General features: G+C 43.7%; 1 protein-coding gene and 1 pseudogene across 3 annotated transcripts in view; both read left to right on the top strand.

Annotated features, from left to right (window-relative positions):
• Abl1 (ABL proto-oncogene 1, non-receptor tyrosine kinase) overlaps positions 1–26,799 on the top strand; it is a 152,644-nt gene that overhangs the window by 78,234 nt on the left and 47,611 nt on the right. The window lies entirely within an intron of this gene.
• On the top strand, positions 249–26,778 carry LOC147826046 (cysteine-rich protein 1 pseudogene; annotated as a pseudogene). Its single transcript, XR_015439819.1, has one exon. The product of XR_015439819.1 is annotated as a cysteine-rich protein 1 pseudogene (transcript).

The raw sequence follows: 26,799 nt of genomic DNA, 5'->3' as shown, positions 1-26,799 counted from the left end.
TTTCTTCATGAATATATTTATTAACAACATTGCCAAAATTTTAAAACACAATTTATTTTCTTTTTTAGATTAACCATAGTTATTATAAATCCAGATAAGCAGAATTCATTTTTCTCAGATCTGTTACATTCATCTTTATTTTCACATTTGTCTTTTGTTATCCATTATCTTTTAGAAATCTTTGAATTAGTCTTACTATACCTTTTTAGGTGTGTATTTTGGTATTTAGAAAATATAATTCTGGAAATAGATAAAGTCAAAGCTTTTAAATAGTTTTGAAATATAATTATATCAGCACATTAAAACAACATGCATATAACACTGATTTACCATCTTACTAAACTATTTCCTTAAGGGAAAAAGCAGTTATCTTAGTTATATATTCCTGTTTCTGTGTAACCGTTTATATTATCACCAACTTTAACATTTCTAAACTTATGTTTATGTTTCTCTTATGAGAAAAACCAAGAATTGTTTAACAATTTTTTCTATGAATGTACATTGTATGTCATTTCAAATGTAAATAAGTGGCAAATATAAGCATAGGTATAGCATCATTTAGAGAAATTTGCGCATCTAATAATCTCCAGGTATTTCACATATAAAAATATGAAAGATGAGAAATTTAAAACTGTTTGTAATCACAATGTATGAATTGTTCCTTAGTCAGAATCAGTAGCATGAGTATGCCTGTGCATGTGTGTCTACTGTGTAGAGATATTTATTGGAAGGAATTGGCTCATGGAATTAGAGGCTGACACAAAATCTGGATGGTAAGCCAGCAAGATGGAGACCGTGGAGAGCCAATGAGTTCATTCTAGTTTGAAATTTGGATGGGACCAGGGGCAAAGTCCCAGTTCAAAGGCAGTCAGGCAGGAAGAATTCCCTGTGACTCAGGGAGAGGTCAGACTTTTTATTCTATTCAGGTCTCTAGCTGATTGGATGAGGGCTACCCATATGAGGGGGAGCAATCTGCTTTACTTAGTCTAACAATTTAAATGTTAATTTCACCCACTTCCTCACAGTAACACCCTTGGCCCAGTCTAGTTGACACATAAAATTAAAAAGGATCAGACTTATTTCCAAACTGCATCTCAGAAGAAAAGCTGAAGAATATTTTGTGGAATACAAAAATACTAAGCACCCAGTGGTAAAATTCGTAGTGTTTGACATCTAATAAAAAAAAAATCACTAGGTATGAGAAGCATTAGTAAACAACAATCAGTAACTAAACAGACACAACACAGATGATAAAAGTATTGACTTATAGACATTAAAATAGTTATTATAGTTTTATCCCCTATATTCAGAAAGCTGGAGGAACAACTGGATATGTTAAGTAGAGGTATAGAAGATGAATTACTAGAGATGGAAGATAACACTGAGTAAGATTAATGTCAGAGCCAGGGGTTTAGCTCAGTGGTTCTGCCGCCTGCCTCGCAAGCACAAGGTCCCGAGTTCTATCCCTGGTACCAAAAAAAAAAAAAAAAGATTAATGTCAGAATAAACTTTGCAGAAGTAAACAATAGTGATTTTTAAGATTTAACAATTGAAACTATCCAGAATAAAGTAGAAAAGGAAAAACCCTGGGGGGAAAAATGAACACAGTATCAGTGAATTGTGGTGCAATTTCAGATGGCTGAATATATGTATAATTGGAGTACTTGAGGAAGAGAGGATGTAGTATGAATAAATAAATAAACAAAATGATCACAGAGGGCCGGGGATGTAGCTCAGTGGCACAGTGCCTGCCTGGCAAGTGTGAGGCCCTGAGTTTGATTCCCAGTACCAAAAAAAAAAAAAAGGTGATCAAAGCAATAAACTCACAGGTCCAAGAATCTTAAGAACTCCAAGCATAGGAAACACAAAGAAAACAGTGCTTAGGCATACTATAATCAAATTGTGTAAACCAATGCCTCAGAAAAGCCAGTGGAAAAAACGTGCCGAAAACTAAGATAAGGTTAACACCAGACTTCTCATGAAAATGATGTCAACCAGGCTACAGTGGAACATCTTTTAAGCAAGGAAAGGAAACAACTGTGTACCTAGAATTCTTTTCATAGTGAAAATATCTTTCAAACAAAAAGGAAAGAGTGTATCAGCAGCAAACCTGCAGTACAAGAAATATTAAAGAATATCCCTAAACCAGAAAGAAAATAGAACTTGTCAGAAAATGAGCAACAGAAAGAAATGAAGGCACTGGAAATCCGGGTAACCACATAGGTAAATATGTGTGTGTTCTTTTCTTATTTACATCTCTCTCCAAAAGACATGTGTAAAAGTAATAATACAGTACATTATGGCCTTTATAACTTAAGTAGAAATAAACTTTATAACACCAATAGCGCAAAGGCTGGGAGGAGAGAAAGAAAGTATACAGTTGTAAGTTTATGCGAAGTAGTATAATATCATACTGAATAACAATATATGAGTATGCATGGTGATAAATAACTCTGAAGCAATAGAATTACCACTAATAAGCTGACAAAGATGAAATGTAGTTATGAAAATATTAATCCATAAAAGGGCAGGAAAAATGGGAAAAATAAAGAACAGATGGGACAAATATAAAACAAATAGCAAAAACTAGGTTAAAAATCCCCATTGACAATTATTTTAAAGCCCTGTTAAAAACAGATTATTAAATTGAATTAAAAAGCAAAACCCATTTTTATTTATATGCTGACTATAATTAACCCACTTTTAATATAAAGCTACAGATTACAAATAAAAAAGGTCAATAAAGATATTAACATTATGTTGCCATCAATTGAAAGAAAACCTTGATGGCATATCAGACAAAATATATTCTAAAACAAAACATATTACCAGATATCATTTCAAAATAACAAGGCAGGGCCGGGGATTGAGCTCAGTGGTTTTGCTGCCTGCTGCGCAAGCGCAAGGACCTGAGTTCGATCTCCGGTACCAAAAAAAAGAAACAAAATAACAAGGCAGTAAATTCATCCAGAAGACATAATCTGAAATGTTTGTACATATTATCAGATTTAAAATAGATGAAGCAAAAACTGATAAACCCTTCAAGGAGAAATAGACAAATTCACAGTTACAGTTGAATAATTTAATAACTCAATAACTGATAGAAAAAGATGAAATTCCAATAGAATGTAGAATATTTGGACAATATAATCAACTTACTTGACTTAATTGATGTTTAGGGAACACTCTACCCAGACACAGCAGGATGCACATTCTTTTCAAGTGCATATGGAACTATCCCCAAAATAAATAATTTTCTGGGCCATTAAAGAGCTCAGTAAATAAAGCTGATTTAATTTTTAGGAAGTATGAGCTCTGGAATCAAAGAGGAATCAGTAACAGAAAGATATCTGGAAGATCTTCCAAATATTTGGAAAATAACACACTTTTAAATCAACTATGAGGGTAGTCAGTTTCTGGCACTGATTTGATGGCAGAGTGATAAACAGCAGAGAAACAACCTCTTCAGGATCCAGTATCCAAATGCTGGAATATAGCAACATGAAGAAGACAGTAAGGAGGGAAGTGGGTCCCTGGGACCCAGCGAGAATCTGAAGTGAGAATTGAGGCCCATGGTGAGAGCAAGGAGAGAGACTTCAAAGAGGAAGGAGGAGGTGGCAAGTGGCACTTTCTTGCTGAGCCCTGACTCCCTGTGTGGAGGGACGGCTCAAACCTGAGGATGCATGGTGACTACTGGCAACCCCAAGGCCTCCACGGAGGAATGCATCAGTGGAACAGAGCAGTGGACACAGTGGACTGTAGTGGCTGGTGAGTCATTCAGGTTCAGACATCCCCCAGGAGAGGGCGATTGGCCAGTCACCATCTTGGAGAAGGGCTGAGCTTGGAACTCAGGGCAGCTCTGGGCTGACTCCATCACATTGAGGCTGAACTGAATTCAAGTCAGCTGGAAGTCAAGGAGCCAAGTCCAAGCTGGCAGGGAGCCAAGTTCAAAGCATCAGGAGGCACAGAGTGTTATAGCATGAACAAATTGGGCTCCAGCCTCACAGCCAGAAACTAGACTGAGCTTCAGAACTAAAGGTGCACCGTTGCTGGGATTATCCACTACCCTGCCATAAATCTACAGCTGGCTTCTTGTGATTAATCAACATGGATCTGGGCTCTGTGTGCCCAACTTGTCTACCAGTGAGAGCAGAGACATGCCCTCTTCTTTTATTTTTTTCTTTTCTTGTTTTTTATTTGTTTTCTTCTTTCTTGATTGCTTTTTCTTATTTTTATATTAGTGTGAACATTGTTTCTAGTTTTGTTGTTGTTCTGTTGTGTTCTTGTTTTTATTTCTTCCTTCTCTTTCCCTGCTGTCTTCTTCACCAGTTTCCCAAAGTTTGCATAATCTTCCTTTGTCCTCCAGTCTTACTTCTAAGCTCTTCCTCTTCTTCTGTTTCTCTACTTTTTCCCCCAATTACTTTTAAATTTTCTCCCCTGAGGGTAAAATTGCCACACTAAGGGCTTATTTATTGTATACAATTTTCTGGTTGTTTTAGATTTCGTTATATAACCACAAATCTAGTTCTGTGGTTAAAAATGGCAAATTTAATAGTTACCATAGGTTGTCATTTTCTAGGCTGTGTTTGATGCTATTGTTATTGCTGATTGTACTACTTTACCCAGGCGTCATAATTGCTCTAAGCAGTTGTTCTTCCTGGTATGCCAAGACTGAGATTGCCTAAGGGTCATAACCAATGCTACAGGCCAGTGCCAAACAACCAGGGGCTGGGCCAAATAGGCAGCAACTTCTCATCCCCAATAAATTAAAGAGGTAGGATCTTGCAACAGACTCAAAACCCCAAACCCAGCTACACCTGGAAGACATCTGTGAGAAGTAGTCATTTCCTAAGGGTTCTCAGCACTAGCAATAAAGCTACCTGCCAGAAGCAATTTATATGCATCAACCCAGGAATTAAACTAAACTGGAACTAAACTAAAAAAAAAACAAAAAAAAGAAACTGAGAAGACATTTAAGCAAGATGCCAGCTCAGCAAAGGCAAACCCGGGGCAATGAGGTGGAACAATTCGAAACCCATCCACCTTGACTCTCTGAAGTGGTAACCACGGAAGTAGCAAAGCAGAATGAATGAGGCTCTAAATCAACTATGGGGGGGGGTCAAAGAAAAATCTAAAGTGAAATTAGTATTTATAACAGAATGAAGGTGAGTGCAGCTTAAACTTTGTGGACAGCGGTAAAGGGAGATGTGTGTAGCTCTGCTTGCCCAGATTAGGATGGACAGAGGTCCTGAGTTTATGACCTTGGGTTCTCGCCATAAGAAACTAGAAAAAAATCAAGGCTGGTGAGACCCACCCTAGCTAGGAGAAGACACCAGCGTGGAAATCCATGAAACAGAAATCAGAAACTGATAGCCAGTTCTTAGAGAAGAGCAATTAGATTTACAAGCTTCTAGCCCGACAAATCAAGAAATTTAAAAAAGGGCCAGGGATTTAGCTCAGTGGTTTCGCCTCCTGTTCTGCAAGTGCAAAGACCCGAGTTCGATCCCCGGTACCAAAAAAAAAAAAAAAGAGGGGACAAAAATGTAGTATCAGAAATGAAAGAGATGAGATCACATAGATTCTACAGATTTTAAAGATGTAAAAAGTGAATATTAGACAGCAATATAGAAGAAACAGCTTTCTTGAAAGACAAACCACAGGAGTTTGCTCCAGAAGAAATAGACAATTGAACAGCTGCAAATCCATTAAGGATGTTGAGTTTGCAGTTACAAATATTCCCACAAAGAAAGCTCTAGACCAAATTGCTTCACTGGCAAATTCTACCAAACAGTTAAGGAAGAAATAACATTAATCCTACACATCCTTTCTAGAAAATAGAAAAGGAGCTTCATTCCTTGAAGTCAGCACTACTCTGATACCAAAATCAAACCAAGACTTTACAGGAAAAGAAAACCAAAAGCCTCCATCCTTTATTATTCTTAACAAAGTCAGACAGCAAATTAACAGCAAATCCCTGTGATTGTAGGACAAGCATTTGGCAAAATCTAACATTAATTTCTGATAGGTAAATTAGGAATGGAAGGAAATTTCCTCAACCTAATGAAGGACATCTAAGGAAAAGCTTCAGCTTACATCATACTTAGTGATGAAAGACTGAATTTTTCTGTTTTTTGGGGTTTTTTTGGTACGGAGGGTCGAACTCTGGTCCTTGTGCTTGCGCAGCAGGCAGCGAAACTACTGAGCTAAATCCTGGCCCAACTGAATGTTTTCTAGTCCTAAGATCTGAAACCAGTTAAGGATGTCAGCACTCACCATTGCTACACAGCCGTGTGCTGTAGTTCTAATGAATTTAGTAAAAGTACTAAAAGACATGAGGATTGAAAGGGAAAAAAAAAATAAGCCAGTGTGTAGCACAAGCTTGGGTAACTGCAGCTATTTGGGAGGCTGAGGCAGGAGGATCACAAGTTCATGGCCAGCCTGGCAAGTTAGTGAGACCCTCTTTAAAAATAAAATATTAAAAAGGGGTGGGAATATAGCTCAGCACTCCTTGGATTCAATTCCCAGTCCTGCAGAAAAATCCAAGGGGGTAACATCTTTGTAGCCTTGTAACATGATTGCCTGTGTAAAAAACTCTGATGGAGCCCCACACCCACAGCTGTCTCCAGAGCCACTGCTGTCCCTGTCTTGGACATGCTGCCATGCCCAAGGGCCCCAAATGTGACAAGGAGGCATACTTTGCCGAGCGGGTGACCTCGCTGGGCAAGAACTGGCATCAGCCCTGTCCGAAGTGTGAAAAGTGTGGAAAAACACTGACTTCTGAGGGTCATACTGAGCATGAAGCCAAGCCCTACTGCAACCACCCCTACTACCCCACCACATTCCAGCCCAGAGGCTTTGGGCAGGGTGGTGCTGAAAGTCACACCTTCAAGTAGACCCAGGTTTCGGAGACTCCATCCTTGGCCACCTGCTGGGCCACTGGTCATCCAGGCAGATGCCAAGCCTTACCCTCAGACACCCAGGGCTCCCAGCAGCCCCTCATGTCCTCATTAAACCTGAACACTTGGAAGAAAAAAAAAAAAACTCTGATGGAATCTACAGAAATGTTCCCGCAGTTTAACCTTCCTTTATCTGAAAGGCTTGAAACCAGAAGAGTTTTAGATTTGAGACTTTGAATTTTGGGATATTTGCATAGGCTCTACCAGCTGATCATCCCTAACACGAGAACCTGAAATCCAAAATCTGAAACTGCTGGAATACTGATTTTTCTCAGTTTCAGATTTTGGAGCTAGAGATATTTAGATTAGGGATGTGCAACTTGTGCAAGTAATAAGTGAATTTAGCAAGTTACAGAATATAAATTCAATATAGAAAAAGCAGTCATATTGGTATATACTAGTAACAACTGGAGATTGAAATAAAAGTACCATTTACAATAGCACAGTAAATACTAAAGGATAAGTCTGGTAACAGATGTGCAAGAACTTCCTAATTAAGACTACAAAATATTGCAGGGAGAAATGAGAAGATCTAACTAATAGAGGTCACTGTATTCATGGGTTGGACGATTCTGGACGTTAGCTCTCCCCAGATTAATTTATAGAGTCAACACAATCTTAGAACTCCAGCAGGTTTTCAGTAGAAATGAGTCAGCTGATTCTCAAATTGATGTACAAATATAAAGGACCTAAACTAGACAAAATAGCTTCTAACAAAAATATTGGAAGACTGACGTTGTCTGACTTGAAGTCTTATTATAAATTAAAATAATCAAACAGTGCCATACTAATACCAAAAGACATCAGTGGAACAAAATGAACAGCCTTGGAATAGACTTTCTCCTATATATTCAACAGCTTTTCTGCAGTGATGCAAAACCAACTCATGGGAAATGGATAGTTTTTCTAACAGCTGGTGCTAGAACATTGGACATCCATTGACTATCAATATCTTGCACCATAGAAAAATTGTCTAAAGTGGATCAGAGACCTGAAATGTAAAATAAAAATTGACATGAATTTTAGAAGAAATAGGTTTGGATATCTTAGACACCGTGCCAGAAGTACAATCCTTCAAGTAGTTGATAAGTTGGGTGTTATCAAAAATTAAAACTTTTGTCTTTCCAAAAATATTCTAAAGACAAGTTATAAACTGGGAGAAAATATTTGCAAAATGCCTATATGATAAAGGATTAGCATCCCAACATATTTATTAAAAGTCTCTCCACTCATTAATGAAAAACAACTCAATTTTTTAAAATGACTGAAATATGTGGGGAAGTACTAAAGAGAGACAGCTAGCAAAGAAGCACGTGTGAGGATGCCCAGCCTCACTGATATTTAAGGAAATGCCAGTAAGTCCTCAGTGGGGCCGTGCGTGCCTGTCAAAAGGAATGGAGTGGACTGGTGTGGCTCAGTGCTAGAGCACTCGCCTAGCTTGTGCTGGGCCCTTGGTTCCATCCCCAGCATATAATAAATAAGGAAATAAAATAAGGATATATGAAGTTAAAAGGCACGAGTGTATTAAGTGTCACTGAGGATGTGGAACACACTGCTGATGGGAATGTAAAGCAATTCAAGCTACCTTGGAGATCAAGTGGGTTATTAAAAAGTTAAATGTAATATTTACCACATGACCAAGCCATTTTATTCCCAGGTGTGTGCCCACAAGAAAGAAAGCATGAAGTCACACAAAGATTTATGCAGGAGTGTTTGTAGCAGCTTTATTTGTAATAGCACAAATCTAGGAACAGATGGAGAAACAAATTAGTGTATCTGTACATTGAACACTACTCAGTAGCAAGAAGTCCCAGACTACTGATACGTGTAATGACGTGGATGAAACCCACAATAGTTACGCTCTCAGCAAAAGAAACCAGATGGAAAGATCACATAATGCATGATGTCAAATGCAGGGTGTGCTGTGGTAGCCTAAAGCAGCTCAGTGGGGAAGGAAGAGGGCAGGAGCAAGGAATTGTGAAGGGTCACGGGGGAATCTGTGTAGACAGTAGATAATATAATAGATCATGTTGATTGTGTGAGTTTCACAAGTGTGTACAAGCCAAAGCTAGTTCATATAACTCAAATATGTATAGTTTTGTTTTGTTTTTTAGGTCGGTAAAGCTATTAAAAACTTCTCATCTTGTCCCTAAATCTGAATACTCACCTCTTCAGTTCCATCTTTCTGTTGCCAGAGCCAGTAACTGGCCTCTTCCATGATCCTGTTTTTCTCCCAAACCCCACACCAGTCTCTCAGTTCACCATAACTTCAGAGTATGTCCAGGTCACATCCACATTTCACTTCCTCTGCCTTTCCCACCTCTGTCATCTCTCACTTGGGTGACCTCATTAGCCTCTGGCCTTTTGTCCCCATTTCTGCCAGTGTCCCCCTTCTGGTCTCTTCACCCTGTGGCAGCCAGAGGAACCCTTTGACATGCAGCCCTGTTCCTGTCTCTCCTCTGCCCCACCCCTTCCAGTGCCATCCCAGCCCTTGTGAATCACCTGTGAGCCGGGAACAGTCTTGAGTCTTTGTTTCATTGTCATCTTCAGTGCTGGCTTTCTGATCACCTTACTTAAAGCCTCAGTCCCCTCTCCCCAACTCCAGCATCCCCAACCCTCTTAACCTCCTCTTCCTCTCTGACGGCTTCCACCATCTGGCGCGTTCTGTAGTTTCCTGGTCCATCTTGTGGTCAGCCTTCCTGCACTAGCATGTGAGCTCCAGGACCTTCGGCAGGGCTTTCCCCCTGTTGTAACCTAGGAGAGTACCCAGCACTTAGTAGTTTCCTGATAAGTATTTGCTAAATATTTTGTTTATTCCTTAATGGCATTTTCATAGCTTTTTTTTAAACAAAACTTTCCCTCCACAGTATTTTATTCTGTCCCGTAGTTTGGTGCCTGGGCATGCTGAAGCCCATGAGAGGTGCCCTGTTCTTTGTCCTTGGTGAAAGGGGAGCAGGTGAGAAGGGAAGGGGAAAGGCAGAGACTTCTCCAGCTGCTGGGCTTTAGGAAAGGTTAGCAAGGAGTCTGAGGACCTGAAGTTGTTTCCTTCTTACAGACACACCTGCATCCTTCTGGGAAAACTGCATGTGTCTGCCCAGCCCTAATGTGCCCTTGGGAGGGCTAACCGGGAGCTTACCTTAACAAGGTCGCGTTCACTGTCTATTAAACAGCACCACAGCGGAAACACACAGGCACCTACATGTATCTCCACGTGTGTGTTTATGTGTAATCACGTGTACGGCTAAGTCTGTAGAGTGAATCGCCAGGAGTAGACGTGGGGTGGGAGCGAATGCGTTTGCAGTTTTGGTAGATTCTGAATATCACCACGTGGCCCTTGGGAGCAGAAGTCAGACACACTGGCCCTGCACAGGGCAGCGGCTCGAATTCCTTGGGTGATGTGCAACTCTAGGACAGAGTGAAAGACAGCTGCGTCACGGGAAGAGTGGAGAGCTGAGGGGCGAAGTGAAGGTGCCTTCAGTTCTGAGGAGACCCTGTGCAGGCCCGATGTCCCCACCCCCTGGCTGCTTGCAGCTCCCAGGTGGGAGGACGAGCACCCAGGCTGGGCACCGCATTTCATAAGGTCGCCTGGCTCGTCGCTGTGAAAGTGGTGGTGGGCTGTGAGTCAGGGTGCTCGATCACAGCCAGCCAGATGACTGTCCGGTTCCTTTGTGCGGTTCCCTGGCACCCTGCCGCTTCTGCCATGGCCCAGAGGCGCCGTGGTGCTCAGTTGGGGGACAGGTACGTTAAGGGAGCCCGTGGCTGGGTAAGGCACTGGGCTTTGGAGGTCAGCAAACTTCCCCTTTCCAGTCAAGAAAATGCCAATGGCCATTTTCCACGGGTCCTCCACAAGGAGCTAAGGGAGCTCCCCTGAGGTCTTGGTCAGGGCACAGCCTGAGCCACCTGCGTTAGCCTTCAGTGCAGGGAGGGAGGCCCGAGTGGGGCAGTGCCTCACCCAGCCCCGGAGAGCCTTCCAGGCTTCTTTGGTGCACCGAGGCTGCCTGTCCCCCTCGGCCACCACTGCTCTCCTGGCTGAGGAGGAGCAAGGCCCCACTTGGAGAAGAACTCTGCGCAGCAAGGGTCCCTACCACCCAGGGTTGCAGGGATGGAGCTGCTTGAGAGTGCTCTTCAGCCTTCTGGTCTCTTTCACACTTTGGGTGTTGTACGACAGAAGGAATCAGGGAAGAAACCGAGTGACACGGGCCACAAGCCTACCCAGCTAGATCGCTCAGCATTGGGGTCCCCTCTGCAGAGTTCCCTAGAGGTGCCTGCACGGGGAAGCCCCAACTCTGGGCTGCAGCGGTAGAGTTCCCTGAGGAAGGAATAGCGTTACTGTTTTTACCAATTTCCAGAATTGTGAAATGCAGTTATAAAATGTACCGTCGGAGCCACCTTTGTTCAGTGCAGGGGACTAACTGCAGCCATCACCGTCGTCTCCAGGACTGTCCACCTTGCACAGCTGAAACCGCACCGTGGAGCACCAGCCCCTTCCCCACCCCTCCCTGGCAGCCTCTGTCCTTTCTGTCTCTGTGCCTTGCTGCTCTGCACACCTGGCATCTGTGAATCACACATTGTTTGCTTTTTTGTGACTGGCTGGCTGATTTCATTTAGCATAATGGCTTCAGATTTCTTCCAGGTTGTACTACATGTCAGAGTTTCCTTCCCTGGAAGGCCAGACTGATAAGGAGAGACTTCTGTAATTTTTGCTTTGTAAATGCCTCAGAGCTTTTTTGTCCCTCATTTCCCATATTACTTACTGTCTTTTGTTAATTGATTTTTTTTTGTAGTGAAACATTTCGGTTCCTTTCTCCTTTTCTTTTTGTACATACTCTGCAGCTATTTTCTTTTTTTTATTTTTATTTTTTATTTTTTTGCACTTTATTAAATTCTTCTATTGGTACATTGTAGGTATACAACACAATTACATTTCTCATTGGGAATTATACCTTTACATAATGGATCTTGGTTCTTATTTTTTCCCCATTCCTAGCCCTCCCTTCACCCCCTCCACCCTTCCCTATTTACAGCTATTTTCTTAGTGGTTACTTTGGCGTATGGTTTGAACATCCCCTGTGATTCATATGTTAGAAACTTGATGCTCCGTTGTCTTGGTGTTGGGAGGTGTGGCCTAGTCGGAGGGGTTGGGCCATGGGGTGCCATCCTCTGGGGGAGCTCAGGCCATTGTTGTGGGAATGGGTCTGCCACTGGGGAAGCAGGTTACTTGTGAAAGGTTGAATCGGTCCCCCTTTTTCTCGCTCTCTACCCCTTTCTCCGTCATCCTCTGTGTCCTTCTCTGTCCTTCTACATGGATGACACAGCAAGTAGACTCTCACCAGCTCTCGACTTCTCAATCTGGACTTCCTAGCCTACCAACTTATGAAAGATAAATGCTTTATAAATTGCCCACTCTCTTGTGTTCTGTCACAACAGCACAAAATGGACAAGGACCATGGGGATAGCTGGGCGCGGTGGCATGCACACATATTCCCAGCTACTTGGGAGGCTGAGGCAGAAAGATCACTTGAACCCTGGAGTGTGAGGCCAGTTTGGGCAACACAGTGAGACCCTGACTTGAAAAACAAGAACATGGGGATTACATTAGCCTCCTTATAACACTCTAACTGGATCTATATCATCTTTACCCCAATAATGTGACAATTCTGCCTCTTTGTATCTCTGTCCCAGTTCTTTTTAGCTGTTGATTTCACAGAATTACACTTTATATATTGTGTGTCCAAAGCATAAACTACATTTTTTTTTTTGGTACTGGGGATCAAACTTGGGTCCTTGCATTTGTGAGGCAGGCAGCGGAACCACTGAGCTAAATCCCCGGCCCCCATAAACTACATTTTTAAGAAATGTGTTAGTCTCAAATTACATAGAAACACAAAGTAGAGTTCCAAACAGTTGACAGTACCAGCTTTTACAGTCGCCCGTATTTGCCTTTACTGAGCTCTATTTCATCACATGCTTTCAGGTTACTGTACGCTGTCCTTTCATTCCAGCTTCAGGACCCCCTTCCACATCTGACCGCACAGCTCTCAGGGTAACAAGTCTGAGGACATCCTAATTCTTCCCTGTATCTGCGAGATACAGGCTTCTTGTTGTCAGCATGGTGAATACTTCAGCCCACCGCCCCTGCCCTGGAGTTTGTAGTGAGAAGCCTGCTGATGATCCTGTCAAGGGTCCCTTGTAGGTGACAAGCTGCTTCTCATGCTGCTTTCAGTCTTGTCTTTGCTTTTGACACCTTGGCTGGAAGGAGTCCTGTGTGGGTCTCTGGGTTCCTTCTACTTAAAGTTCTCTGAGCTTCTTGGGTGTCGTGTCTTTCATCAGATTTGTGGAGTTTGGGGCCACTGTTTCATTAGGTAATCCCTTTGTCTCTCTCTTCCCCTTCTGGGACTCCTGCAGTACCTGTAGTGACCCACATGATGGTGTTCTACGGGTCCCTTCCGCTCCTCAGTCATTTTTCTTTCTGTTCCTTGGATTCAGTAATTTCCATTGTCCTACCTTCCACTGAGTTTACATGCAGTAAAATTTACCCTTTTAATGTACAGACATTGCATATAGTCACGTAGCTACCACCACACTTGAGATATAGAACCTCTCCATGACCCCCACACTTCCTTCATCTTTTGTTGTCAACCCATCCTCCCAGCCCTGGCAACTGCTGCTCAGTTTCCTGTCCTTAGAATTTTGCCTATTGCAAATATCATATGAATAATTATAAAATATACAGCCTTTTGAGTCAGAATCCATTCAACAGTCATCCTTGCAGTTGCACGCAAAGATTTATTCTCTTTCATTGCTGAGTAATGTTCCCCAATATGGATATCCCACAGTGTATTTATCCATTCATCCACTGAAGTATATTTGAATTGTTTCCACTTTTTTGTGATTGTGAATAAATCCCCTATAAACTTTCACACACAGCTTTTTGGGTAAATAATTAGGAGTGGAATTGCTAAGTCCTATATAACTGTAGGCTTAACTTTTGAGAAGCTGTCACACTCTTATGGAGGTTACTATTTTGCATTCCCACCAGCAGTTCCTCCCGCTTTGCATTCCCATCAGTTGTTCCACATTCTTACCAGCATGGTATTTTCTCTCATTTGGTGAATTGTGTTTTCACTCTCTTGACGGGGTCTTTAGAAAAAAAGTTGTAAATTTCTTTTTTTTGGTACCAGGGATTGAACTCAGGTCCTTGAGCCTGCACAGCAGGCGGCAAAACCACCGAGCTAAATCCCCGGCCCCAGAAAGTTGTAAATTTTAACAAAGCCCAGTTTATCAGTTATTTCTCTGAAGGTTTCAGAAATTTTATGTTTGTATGTAACTTGTAGGCTTATAATCCATTTTGCATTAAATTTTGTACATTGTGTAGGTGTTAATCTAGAATCATCATTTTGCACGTGGGTGTCTGGTGTTCCAGCACTGTTTGTTCCAACAACCTCCCTTCTCCCACTGAGCTCCTTCACACCTCTGTGGGGATCAGTTCAGCATGCGTGTGAGCTCACTTGTGTGTTCTTAGCTGACTGCTCAGTTCTAGAAGGAGAACGGTAAAAGGAAGTACTCCCCACTTCTCTGCATTACTGCCTGTCCCAGTCCATGGTGGACTGCAGACTAGGTCACTTACCATGACAGAAGTTGGCTTTGACTCAGGGCAGCCCTGGAGGCTGGGAAGCCCAGGATCAAGAGGCTGGCATCTGGCAAGGAGCTTCTCGCTGTGCCATCCTGGTGGAAGTCAAGAGGGAGAGGGAGCAAGGGGGGTGGGGCTCGTGCCCTTGTATAGAATCAGTGTCCATCCATCCCAGAGGGCAGGGCCTCATGACCCCGACACCTCCACCTCAGAGGCTGTTGTCCTGAGGCTTAATTTTCCAGCACAGGCCCTGGGGATACATTCAGACCACAGCACCCAGTTCTACCCCAGGAACCTCTTCCTGATGCCTTTAGCACAATCAGCCTCTTCCCCAGACCCCAGGACATTGAATTTTTCTTGCCTGTGTGATTCTTTCCTTCTCCCTGTCATCTCTCGGCACTGTGTGTCCCTGCGGGCAGGGAAATGTCTCCTCAGTTCTTACCATCTCTGTCACCACTGCCTCCAGAACATCTGTTGAACGAACACACCATTCCCAAGTCTGTGATGACGATGCAGGAATTTTATAAGGGCCATGTGAGTCAGATGGAACCAAGAAGTGATGAAAAACCCAGTGTTCTTTAAAGAAGAACTGCTACTAACACTGCTGGAGTCTGCTGTTTCTCGAGGCGAGGCTGGCGAGGCGAGGCTGGCGGGGCATGCGACACGGGCTTGTTTCCTCGTTACTGGGATCTCAGCTGCAGAGAAGGCCTGGAGTCTCTGCTTCCCGTCTTTTTTTTTTTTTTTGGTATGGGAGATCAAACTCGGGACCTTGCGCTTGCTTTCGAGGCAGGCAGCGGAACCACTGAGCTAAATCCCCGGCCCCTGCTTCCTGTCTTTTGTGACTCCTCCTCCGTGGGCTTCACTCACTGCCCCTTTATGGAGGATGAGCTCCTTCCCTTCCCTTTCCCCTGGTTGCTTTGGAGAGCAAACAAGAAAATGACAGGGAAAGGGCGGCACGGTGTTGAGAATCGTTGGTGGATTTTTGTGATTCTTTTGTTTATTATAAGCTTACCACTCATGAAATAGTTGTTGTTAATTAATCTCAAATATTTAACTATCTCCTTCTCAGCACTTTGGAGACATAATATGTACTACCTAGACATTTTCCTCAGTAGATCTTAAATATTCTAAACATTTTGACCTCAACTAATTCACTGAGCCGCAGTGTCCATGACCAGTGGGGCCTGCAAGATGCTGGCGGGGCCATGGTTAGCGTGGGAGTCCTCAGTGCCTCTGTGGAGCTGCAGGTGCTGTTGAGAGTGTCCAGTGCAGGCTGTGGCTGTGTGCTGTGCCTGTGACCCCATGTCCTTGTCATCCCCCGGAGCTCTGTCTCCCCACTCCTACTGTCTGATGGCCTTGTTTCTGTGTGGACTGCCCTGCCCTACACACCCCTTACCAGAATCCCATGGTGTGGGGCACAGGGACAGGTATCAGCATTGGGTGGAAGAGTTTGATGTTGATTCTTCCCAGAACTGGTACAACTCTCCCATTAGAAAAATCTCTAAGTAAGCCAAGTCAAGTATCAGCAACAGGAGTAGCTTGATTTTTTAAAATTATTTTTCTGGTCTTGGGTATTAACCTAGGGATTCATACACAAGTGCTGTACACTAAGCTACATCTCTAGTCCTTTTAAAATTTTTGAATTCTAAGGCAAGGTTTTTCTGAGTTGCCTAGGCTGACCTCGAACTTGTAGCCCTCCTGCCTCAGCCTCTCGAGGAGCTGGGATTAGAGGTGAGCACCACCACGCGCTGCCATGGATTGGTGTCTTTATCTTCACAGCCTGGAATCCAGGAGGCACACTGGGAGCCTTTCTAATCTTTTGTCTTGTCCATTGTTTGATATCCAATTAGAAAAGGAGCTCAAAATCATAGAACACATTGCTTTTTTTCACTTTTATTAGCAGCTTCAGTGAGGTATAATTTACATGCCATAAAACGTACCATTTTATTGTATGATTCACTGTAAACTTATAGTGTGCACCAGGACCGCACTCTATTTTCAGAGCAGCTCCATCATCCCCAGAGGATCCCGGTGTCCCTCCGCAGTCAGGCCTGCTCCCGCCCCCAGCCCCGAGCAGCCCTTCATTTGCTGTCATAGATGCATCTTGTCTGCATGTTTCCTATGAACAGGGTTTTATGCAAAATGTGACCTTCTGTGACCAGCTTTCTCTCTGCATTGCGTCTGTGTTGACACGCATCAGTACCTCACTCCCTTTGACTGTTGCATATTATTCCATTGGTTAAATGTCCATTTTGTTCATTTACCAGTTGAGTTTGGATTATTTCCAGTTAGGGGCCATTGTGCATAATGCTGCTGTAGACATTGACGTGCAAGTCTTTGTGTTGATATGTTTTCATTTCTCCTGGGTAGGTTCTTAGGACTAGAATTGCTGGGTCTTATAGTAAGTTTTGTGTTTAACTTTTTAAGAAACTGGCAAACTGTTTCATAAAGTGACCGTATACTCCCTCCAGCAAGGTATGAATGTTCCCATTTCCCATTTCTCTTCCTAACACTCGGTTGTGTGTGTTGTTTCATTATAGCCTAGCCACTGCTGGATTTGAAGTAGTATCTCATTGTGATTTTAATCTCCATTTAGTGGTACCTCAGTTCACTAACTTCATTCTTTCCATGATTCTGCACAAACTGAACTAGACAAGAACCAAATCAAATGACCCCCATAAGGTCGACATTGAACCTAACCATTGAATTTGATTCTCTTCCAACTTGGTTTGTGACCAGAATCATGGAAAGAATCAAGTTCATGAACCACACCACTTTACTTCTTTGGTGGTCATGCCAAAGAAGATGGGAGCACCTGCCGTTCCTTTTATGAACCTGACCCCGCAGTTGCACGCAACACTTTTGCACACAACGTGTTGTCGAGAACTTAGTCACATGGGAATGCCTAGCTCCAAGAGAGGCTGGCGACTGTTGTCTTTTTTCTGGGATGATGTGTCTCCAACACTTAAGGGTTAAGGCCTAAAACTAAGGGTGAGGGCAGGCAAGGAGAACAGATGTTGAAGATTATTGTAGGCTTGGGGCTTTCTACAACTAGTCTGTGTGGGATTTCCATTCAGTTTTCATCAGGGAAAGTCTAGCTCAGTGATGGTGAACCTTTTAGAGACGAGCCCCTAAACTGTAACCCAAAACCCACTTATTTATTGCAGAGTGCCAACACTGCAATTAAACCTGAATGCTGAGGTTTTAGTTTAGAAAAAACAACTCATACATCAACATCTTTTGTCTTAAAAGAAAAACAATACATATGCCATAGGTTCGCCACTGTCAACCTAAACCTTGTGAGCCATTAATTTTACTGTTGTTTTAGAATTGCACCAGTGTTCTTCATAGAAATAGCCACAAACACGGAGTATTATTGCCCATTGTATTGAGTTCTCCAGAGATATGGAACCAGAAGTGGTCATCCCCCTGTAATACTGACATCCCATATCCCCTCTGGTCTACGAAGAGGGCTATTAGAAGCCACTGGCTCCTATGATCACAGAGGCCCAGGGAGCCTGGAGTCTGAAGGCCCAGGAGCACCAAGGGCAGGAGGTGGATGTCCCTGCTTGGGTGGTCAGGCAGAGGGAGGGCCAGGGTAGCCTTCCTGCCTCTGCCTTCGTGTTCTGCTCAGGCCCTCACCGGTTTGGAGGTGCCCACCCAAAGCTGGGGAGGCCCTGTGCCTGGGCAGCCCACAATCCCAGTGCTCATCTCTTCTGGGAACACCCTCACTCGCCTCCCTGGAGCTAATCCGCTGTCAGGACACCAACATGCGATGCACCGTCCAGTTAGGGAACGTGCACATGACTGGAGAGTGACTGGTTTCCTTGCTGAGCGTAGATCCGCCCCGGCTGATAAGGAGAGTGGTGAAGCAGGGTTCTGTTTGGCACTTTCCTCTGCCCTCAGCGCTGCCTCCAGACAGCACCCTCTCCAGCTGGGCTGTGGCCCCCTCTCCCAGTTTAGGATGCAGTGCAGCCTCCAACTGCCAAGTCTGCTGCTGTAAGGAAGAGGAAGAGCCCGCCGAATTTTCTCAGTGTAGGGAAGAACTCTCCTGATTGCGTTTGTCCCCTGGTGTGTTTAAAACCTTGACAACAAAACAAATTAGTTCCGAACATTTGAAGAAGCAAACACAAACTCTTCTTTAGCACCGCATTTCCAGGGTTCCAAGCTTTGGTAACAATTACCAGGAACTTGGCTTTCCTCGGGACAGCCCTGGCCACTGAGGACCCCAGTACGGAGGAGTCCTGTACTTTCACAGCTGCCCGGGGACAGCTTGGGTAAACCTCAGCTACTCCAGGCCTCCTAATCCCTGCTGGGTTCTACACTGTGGGGAGGTTCAGACAACTGTTTTCTTTCCCTTGCAGCCCTCTCTCCACTCCCCTGCAGCTGCCTGCTCCCCCACCCCCATGGTAACGTGATCTCCCTGGCCTGCTCGCTCCTTGTGGATTCTTTTAGTCTTAGAGAAAGAGAGGGAAAAGATTAACCCTTAGATACCAATTCGGAGTTAACAAAACCTCAGGGAGCCAAGCTCAGTGCTGGTGTTGGAAGCCCAAGGGAGACGGAATGTTAGTAACCAGCACGAGGACGTGATCAGCTGTTTCTACTTAGTATGCCCCAGTTTAGTTATTAGAAGTCTTATTACACAGATAATTGTTTTTGAAGGCTATAGGTTTTTCACGACCTTGCTTTTATAAAATTGCAATGAAGTTGTGACATTGCTATTTTTGATGTTATACATATCTTAATCTGTATTTGGTATTCAGATTAGAAGCAAACAACACTTTTAGTGATTGAAATTAAATTTGGCACATACTGTAAAAGTTAACCAAAACAAAAGGACAAAGACATTTCCTAAAAACATGTAACATCTCTTTACGTTGAATTCAGGAACTTAAGAGTTTAATAAGAATATCCCAAACTATTTTTGTTTAATAATATCTGTTTATAATTAAGCTTTAAGATGCACTGTTGTAACTGGATTTAAGAATTTGGAGTTTGGTTATTCATTTCTTCATCAGCAGCAAAATTTTAAGATTTGAGACCTGTTGTTTTCAACAAATTTTATTTACTTATTTTTGTTTGTTTTTTGAGACAAGGTCTCACTATGTAGTTCAAGCTGACCTTAAACTCACTATGTAGCCCAGGCTGGCCTGGAACTTGTGACCCTCCTGCCTCAGCCTCCTGAGTGCTCAGGGATTACAGGCCTGCGCCACCATGTCCAGCTGCAACAAATTTTAAAGAGCTTTTCAGCCTAGTACCTAAAACTTGTCTGTTCGTTCTTAATTATGGGTTTCTCTACTGGATGTCCATGTAATGGGAAAAAAATTGAATGAGGAGATTTAGAGATCTGGGTTCTTCTCCTGGCTCTGCTACTCACCTGCTGTGTGACCTAGTTGTTATTTAACCTGTCTGTGCTCCAGTTCTGTCGTCTGTTAGATGGACTAAATAGATTCTGATTAAAAATGATAAATGTTTGGGGCCGGGGATTTAGCTCAGTGGCACCACGCAAGGTCCTAAGTTCGATCCCTGGTACTGCAAAAAAAAAAAAAAAAAGATTAATGTTTGAAGGTGTATATTTAACTCCATCCCTCAGCCCCACTGAAACGACAGAACGATTTGTTTTGTTTTGGTACTGGGGATCAAACTCGGGTCCTTGCACTTGCGCAGCAGGCGGTGAAACCACTGAGCTAAATCCCTGGCTCCAGAAAGATTTTTTAAAAGTAGAGATGCATAAGGGCAAAGGTAACCCAAAAGAAGACGGTAATGGACAAGAAACGAAGGCATGCTCTTGTAACTGGATCACAGTCAAGGGTGCTCGGAGTGGAAATGAGGATTCGAAGCCTCACTTCTGAGAGAAAGCCAGTGTGCTTCTGAGAACCTCAGAAGCTCAGAAGCCGGAGGCTTTGGTACCACAGAAAGCAGGGTGAGGCTGTGGCTGACTCCAGGGGATCACCTGCCATCCAGTAAAAGGATGCTTAGAATCTCGGAGCTGCTCCCCAACCCTGCACAGCCAGATGGCCACCTCTCACCTCCATGAGACTAGGGAAGACTAGAAAGTGTCCCATAAAGGCTCTGGGAGCAGGAACCGCACCCTAAGATGGGATGGGTCCAGGTAAGCCAGCAGCTGAAAATAGCAGGCAAGAGATTTGGGTTTGTTAGAGTCTGCATACTGAGTAACAAGATTCTCAGACCTCTCTGTATCTGCTAGCCAGGCCCCTTCCAGAGCAGATTGAAATATTCTTTTCTAGGGAGAAAAACCCGAATGATCCTGTGGAAAGCCCTCCAGACACCCGCACTTTTGGGGTTCTCTTAATGAACAGGCACACTCGCTATCTCTCATCAAAGCCTGCCAGGCTCCATGCCCCTGCCATGCTGAGAACTGAGCTTTTTAGTTCCTCACTCGTGTATAATGAATCGACAGCCACACTTCCCTAGACACTGGAGAAATATCCAACATGATTAAGAGTGAAGCAAACACACAGAAAAAAGGAACTTGGTGGAAATAAAGATAGCAGGAAACACAAGGAGTTCAAAAGAACTATTCTTTGCTGTTGACAGAGCCTCAGATACTGCAAACATCAAACAACGAAATGCTACTGAAAACAGTAACAATCACAATAAGGACAAATTCTTTACTATTGAAAATATAGCCAAAATTTAAAATTCTATATAAGACTTGAAAAATGGTCTGTCTCAGAATGTAGAACATAGAGACAAAGATAGGGACAGTAAGAAAGAACAGGTAAGAAAATGAGATGCTTGGTTCCAGAGCTTCAAAAGCCATCTGGTAGGAATTCTAAAAGTGAATAATAATGATGATGATGATGATGATGGTGGTGATGATGGTAAATGGTGGAGAGGTTAGACAACAAGTACAAGAGAGATTTTCAGTTTGAGGAAATGTGTTCCTGAACTAATGACTTAAACCTTTGAACTAGATGTGTCCCCTGAGTGCTCAGCATAATATATGAAAAAGACTCACTCTGAGCCATATCATTGTGAAAGTTTAGAACAAAGCAAGCCATTTATTAAGGATTAGGACTCAGAACAGGATTGCGTTTCTAAATGACAACACAGAAAGTTGAAAATAATGGAGAAATGTCTTGAAAATTCAACTTGGGAAACTTATTTTCAACCTAGGATTCTATACCCAGCTAAACTGTCAAGGTAGAGACAGGTAGTTTTAGACATGTGTACCCCCAATCCACACCCCCTTGGAAGTACTGGATGATGAATTCTAATAAAGTATTTAAGTAGGTCAATAAATAGAATTGAGACTATTTTTGAAGTGTTTTAGCATTTGGAAAAAATATCAGTAGGTTTTTGAAAAATCTTTGAAGTATTTGGGGGGGAAAATTATGGTAGCTACACAGAAGACTAATAGAAGGTAATCAATATCTCCAGGATAAACAAAGTTGTATGATAAAGGAAACATACATAGAGTATTATTGGCAGAGCCGTGAACAATATTTACATTGTCATAACAAGGTAAACATCAACTACTGGTTTAACCAAAAGTGTGATTTCACAGTTTGGGGAGGTTGGGGATGACGACAGTATAATGCTACTATAATAAGTTAGTAGACATAAAGCTTATGGATCCAAAAACAGCAAGATGTGGATATTAGTTGGAAATCCAGAGGAGGCTGCCTCTGGGGAAACAGGCGAGTGGGACTGCTGGTTTATGTTATAAGACTCTTAGAAGACTATTTTTAGTCTTTTTTTACAAGACTATTAGGAGACTTTTAGTGTGGTTTGATTTCTAGCCATGTGTATATATTACTTTGATTGAAAATAAAAATTAATTAAACAGCAACATGGGCATGCTGATACTTTGCTCCATCTGGGAAAAACTAAAGTCGTTATACAGAGATTTTCTGAAAAGTAGATCTACTCTCAAGCAGTTCACATTTGGCCTCCAGCTGAGAGTGCAGCCTTGGAAATCCCATGGGGACAGGACAGTCCTGTCATAGGCAGGGCCCTCGCCAGTGCAGCCTGCACTGGGAAGATGTGGAGGGAATGAGGCTGGTGTTTTGCTGCAAAGTCTGTCGCAGACCTGGGCCTAGGATGAAGGGTGGGGGTCTGTGACATTGGAGGGGGCCACTTCTAACCGTAGCTAGTGTTTCTTTCCCTCAGAAAATAAATTGATTTCCTTGTCCCTTGGAAAAAGCTCCAAATACATGCCCTCAGCTTGTACCTTTTGGAGCCGTTTTCACATATCATAGTTGTTCTTTTGAGCCCTTGACTTAGTCCTGGTAACTCGAAGACAGGAACTCAGACCATCACCCGCCAGGGTAAGCGTCCTTCTTTGGAGGTAAGAAGAGTGGTATGCGTGGGCCACCTCCATACTGTTTCTAATCTTCAGAACTGAGTGAGACAGCCACTCTTCTGACCACCTCCCAAGTCCCAGGCGAGCAGGTGGAGCTCTTACAGGTACTGCTCGGCATGGCCAGGCTGGGCCTCAGAATGCAGCTTGTGTGATGTCGCAGCTCAGCCAACCCCACTCTGGTCTCCCCTGTTGCTTGGTTTGCCCAGGGCAGAGTTACCAGGCCTCAGTGACCCGTGACTCGTGACCAACCAGTGGTGCCATCCATTTCTTAATTGTAAGATTAAAGTGCTTATACAGAGGCAAAATGATAGAACTGATAGACTCTCTCTCAAGTGTCCTGTCCTTTAGTTGGACAGACGCAGGGGAATGCGGCAAGCTTTGCAGAGTCAGAGGCAGTGGGGTTTGTGGGCCTGCGCACGTGAAATCACACACGCGTGCCGCAAAGGGATAGGCTGGGCTGGAAACTGAAGGGCTCCATTGCCCGGGGTCACCTGGTTGTGGGTGTCCCAACCAGACCTCCTGCCGGATTCACCCATCCCCCTTCCACCGCACTGCCACCTCAGACTTCCTGCTCTGTCTAAGTAGATCTGCATCCTGTGTCTCCTCCCCTGCCTCACCGCCGTGGTAGGTGCCTGCTGTAATTTTTTTTTAGGAGGACTGAACTCTATATTATAAAAATCTCTTAAAATCTTAAGAGAAGAGTCCTCTTTTAGTAACTTGTTTAGTAGCATTCTTAGGTTCAGAAATTGCTTTCAAATGATTGAATTTTAGAAATAGCAATTCCTGTTTGTCCTCTTCCCAGTGAAAACAAGGAGCAGACATTCCTTCTTCCAAAGCAGCAGTCTCTCCTGGGTCCCCACCCATATCTGACAGGCTGGGGCCACAAACCCGCACCCAGGCAGGCACCCCAGGCTGCTCACAGCAGTCCTCGGGCCATACTCTCAGAAACACTGATCAGCACTTTAGTAAGGCTCCGTCACTCCTCTCTGCCCACTCTGGGCGCGGGGATGCTGGGTCCTGGGCCCAGGGCCTCAAGCATGCTCTGCAAGCACCTTACCACTGAGCTACATCCCCGGCTCTAAAATACTGTTAAAAAGCTTTAATGCCCTGAGTTATTTTTCTTTTCTTTCTCTCTCTCTCTCTCTCTCTTTTTCTTTCTTTTCTTCTTTCTTTCTTTCTGTGCCAGGGATCAAACTCAGATCCTTGTGCTTGCACAGCAGGTGATGAAACCACTGAGCTAAATCCCCAGCCCTGAGTTATTTTTCTTTTAAGACATAATTTCCCAAGCTGTTGGTTTTTTTCTCTTCCTCTGATCTTGATCATATTATCCCTCTTCCACTTAAGTTGGAAGTTTTGTGCCATTTTGGAAATCCAGGGCCTTTCCATCTTACTATTTCCCACCTGTGTGGATTTCTCTTCTTATCCTCCCTCTTTTCCTTACCTGTGAAATTGAACTTTACAGAATTCATAGGATTGTTGTGAGGCACATGAGTGCCCGGAACATACAGGATGCCCATTAAAAGACTTCTTTTACCAAACTGAATGCAACATAGCCAGCAAGTCAGGTCACGATCTTTTAAATATCTGCTGGGTTTTTTTTCTTTTTCTCTTTATTTTTTATTTTTTATTTATTTGTTTATTTTTTTGGTACTGGCGATCGAACTCGGGACCTTTCGCTTGTAAGGCAGGCGCAGGAACCACTGAGCTAAATCCCCGGCCCTCTCTTTATTTTTAAGTTAATGGATTTTAGGTTTTAAGTTCGTTAGAAAAATCCTTCCCTCTGGTGAGTGTGTTGAGATTATGCTTGTACACAGTGCTTTTTTTATCTTGCCAATGAGTTTCAAAGACAGCAAAAGCTATATCTGGAAAGAACAGTCCCAGTATGATATGGTAGAATGCATTTTGGCAATATCTTCGATTTGTATTGCCATTAATTCAGAGCGTTTTGTCAGACCTGCTGATGTATGCTTTTATATCTAAATTTTAAACGATTTGGACACAGTTTATAAGCATTACTCATTTTTAAGAGGATAAGTTCACTTTACACTTAAAGGGCAGAATATTAGTAATAGTCATTAGCTTTTAAAAATAAACTCATATCCCTACATAAAGTAAAGCACATGTGAATAAATATCTGGGTCTGAATTAATGGTTAGTATTCAAGGATATGGTTAGAATTTCAAAAATGCCTATTAATGTGTAATTCTTGGCATTAAACTGCCAGTCTGAATATAGCCCTTTACTCTGAAATGCTATACAATGACAGATTTTTTTAGTCTGATCCAAGGCCCTTAAACTTTCCAAAATGGCAGCAAAACAGACACGTACTGCATTTTTTAGTTTGTTTGTATTGGTGGCACCCTTTTTGAGTATTATTCTTGGCAATACTGTACTGTTACATGTTATTCAAAACAATGCTAAACAAATTAGCAGCCATTCCTCACGGGGTGGCTAGCAGGACAGTGTCTCCCACGACCTAGAAAGCATCCAGCGTCTGTGCACTTGTCACCTGTGGCCCCATCATCATCATCATCATCATCATCATCATCATCATCATCATCCTGTGTCTCCAGGTGATGGGATCAGCATGTATCCCTCACAGTGCCTTCTTGGGCCCTCATGAGGCCTTGACCTGGTTCCAGACACCCGGGTTAAGGCAATGGCGTCCTGACTGAGCCATCCTTGTGCTGTCACTAGGCATATCCAGGCTGACCTTGAATTTCAATGTGCTGTGCTGGCAGACCTCAGTGAAGACTTATGCTTAGCCATTCCTGGTGTACTGGAGCCAGACAGGCTTTTGCCATTACAGGATAGGCTATCGGGTAGCCAAGGGCTCTTAACCCAGGCTTTCTCTGGAACACCTGATGAAGACCTTAGTTATTTGGTCAAAGACAAATCCAATGCTTTAATCTACCTGAAAGATAGATTCTTGGTGGGAAGGTGCAGCCTGATCCACTGGTCAGGAGCCTGACCTTAGAGGCAGGCAGACCTGGGCTGAGTCCACTTCTGTCCAACCGCACCTCTGGTACTGGGGATTGAACCCAGGCCCTTAACATTGAGCTACATCCCCAGCCCTTTTTATTTTTTGAGACAGGCTTTCACTAAGTGAACTAAGTTGCCCAAGCTGGGCTAGAACTTGGGATTCTCCTGCCCCAGCCTCCAAGTGCTAGGGTTACAAGTGTGTACGAACCACCATGCCCAGCTTGAGCATTGTTTTTTTACATGGGGTCCACATTGTTTCCCACTGATCTAGGTCTCTGGGCTCATGTCAGAAACACATTACTGCAGTGGTTGCTACTTAATGTTCTAATATTGTTTGCAATAACTCCTAATCCGAGTTTTAAAAAGATTTGAGCCCAGCCCAGCAGTGCAGTGGATTTTAAACAGCGGTACCCGGGCACTCACTGCAGAAGGGAGAAAGTCATCTGTTGGGGAAAGTGAAGCGAGGGTGGGTGCAGTCCCGGTTTGAACGGTGTCCACGGCCAGATGGACGACGTGTGACCAGCGCGGTTGCCATGTGGGTTCTGGCTCTGTGGCTCTTCATTCCTCAGACCCCCACTGCCTCAATCACTGCACACTCGCAGAATAAAAACGAGACCGGTGTCGGTCATTCCAGAGGGATTTGCACGTTCACCAACATTCTCCGAACCCAGGACTCGCGTGGCACTGTGCCCGGGCCCCGTGGGAGTGGTGCAGGTTGGGGATGTCGCGTGCCACGGTGCAGATGCATGGGGCATAGAAGAGGTGCGGATCCAGGCCTCGGTGCCCAGGGGTCTGGTGTTTGCCCGGCTCCCAGCGCCCAGAGGGAAGCCCCACGGCGGGCGGGCGTGAGCGCGGCGCGGCCAGGAGGGGGTTAAGCGAGCTGCGGCCGGGCGGGCCGGGGC

The sequence above is a fragment of the Heterocephalus glaber genome, unplaced genomic scaffold (genome assembly GCF_053883595.1).
Source record: "Heterocephalus glaber isolate CG9 unplaced genomic scaffold, H.glaber_assembly_v1.0 deba00001479, whole genome shotgun sequence".
Lineage (NCBI taxonomy): Eukaryota > Metazoa > Chordata > Mammalia > Rodentia > Bathyergidae > Heterocephalus > Heterocephalus glaber.
Note: the sequence above shows the minus strand (reverse complement) of the source record. Positions and strands in the feature narration are given on the sequence as shown.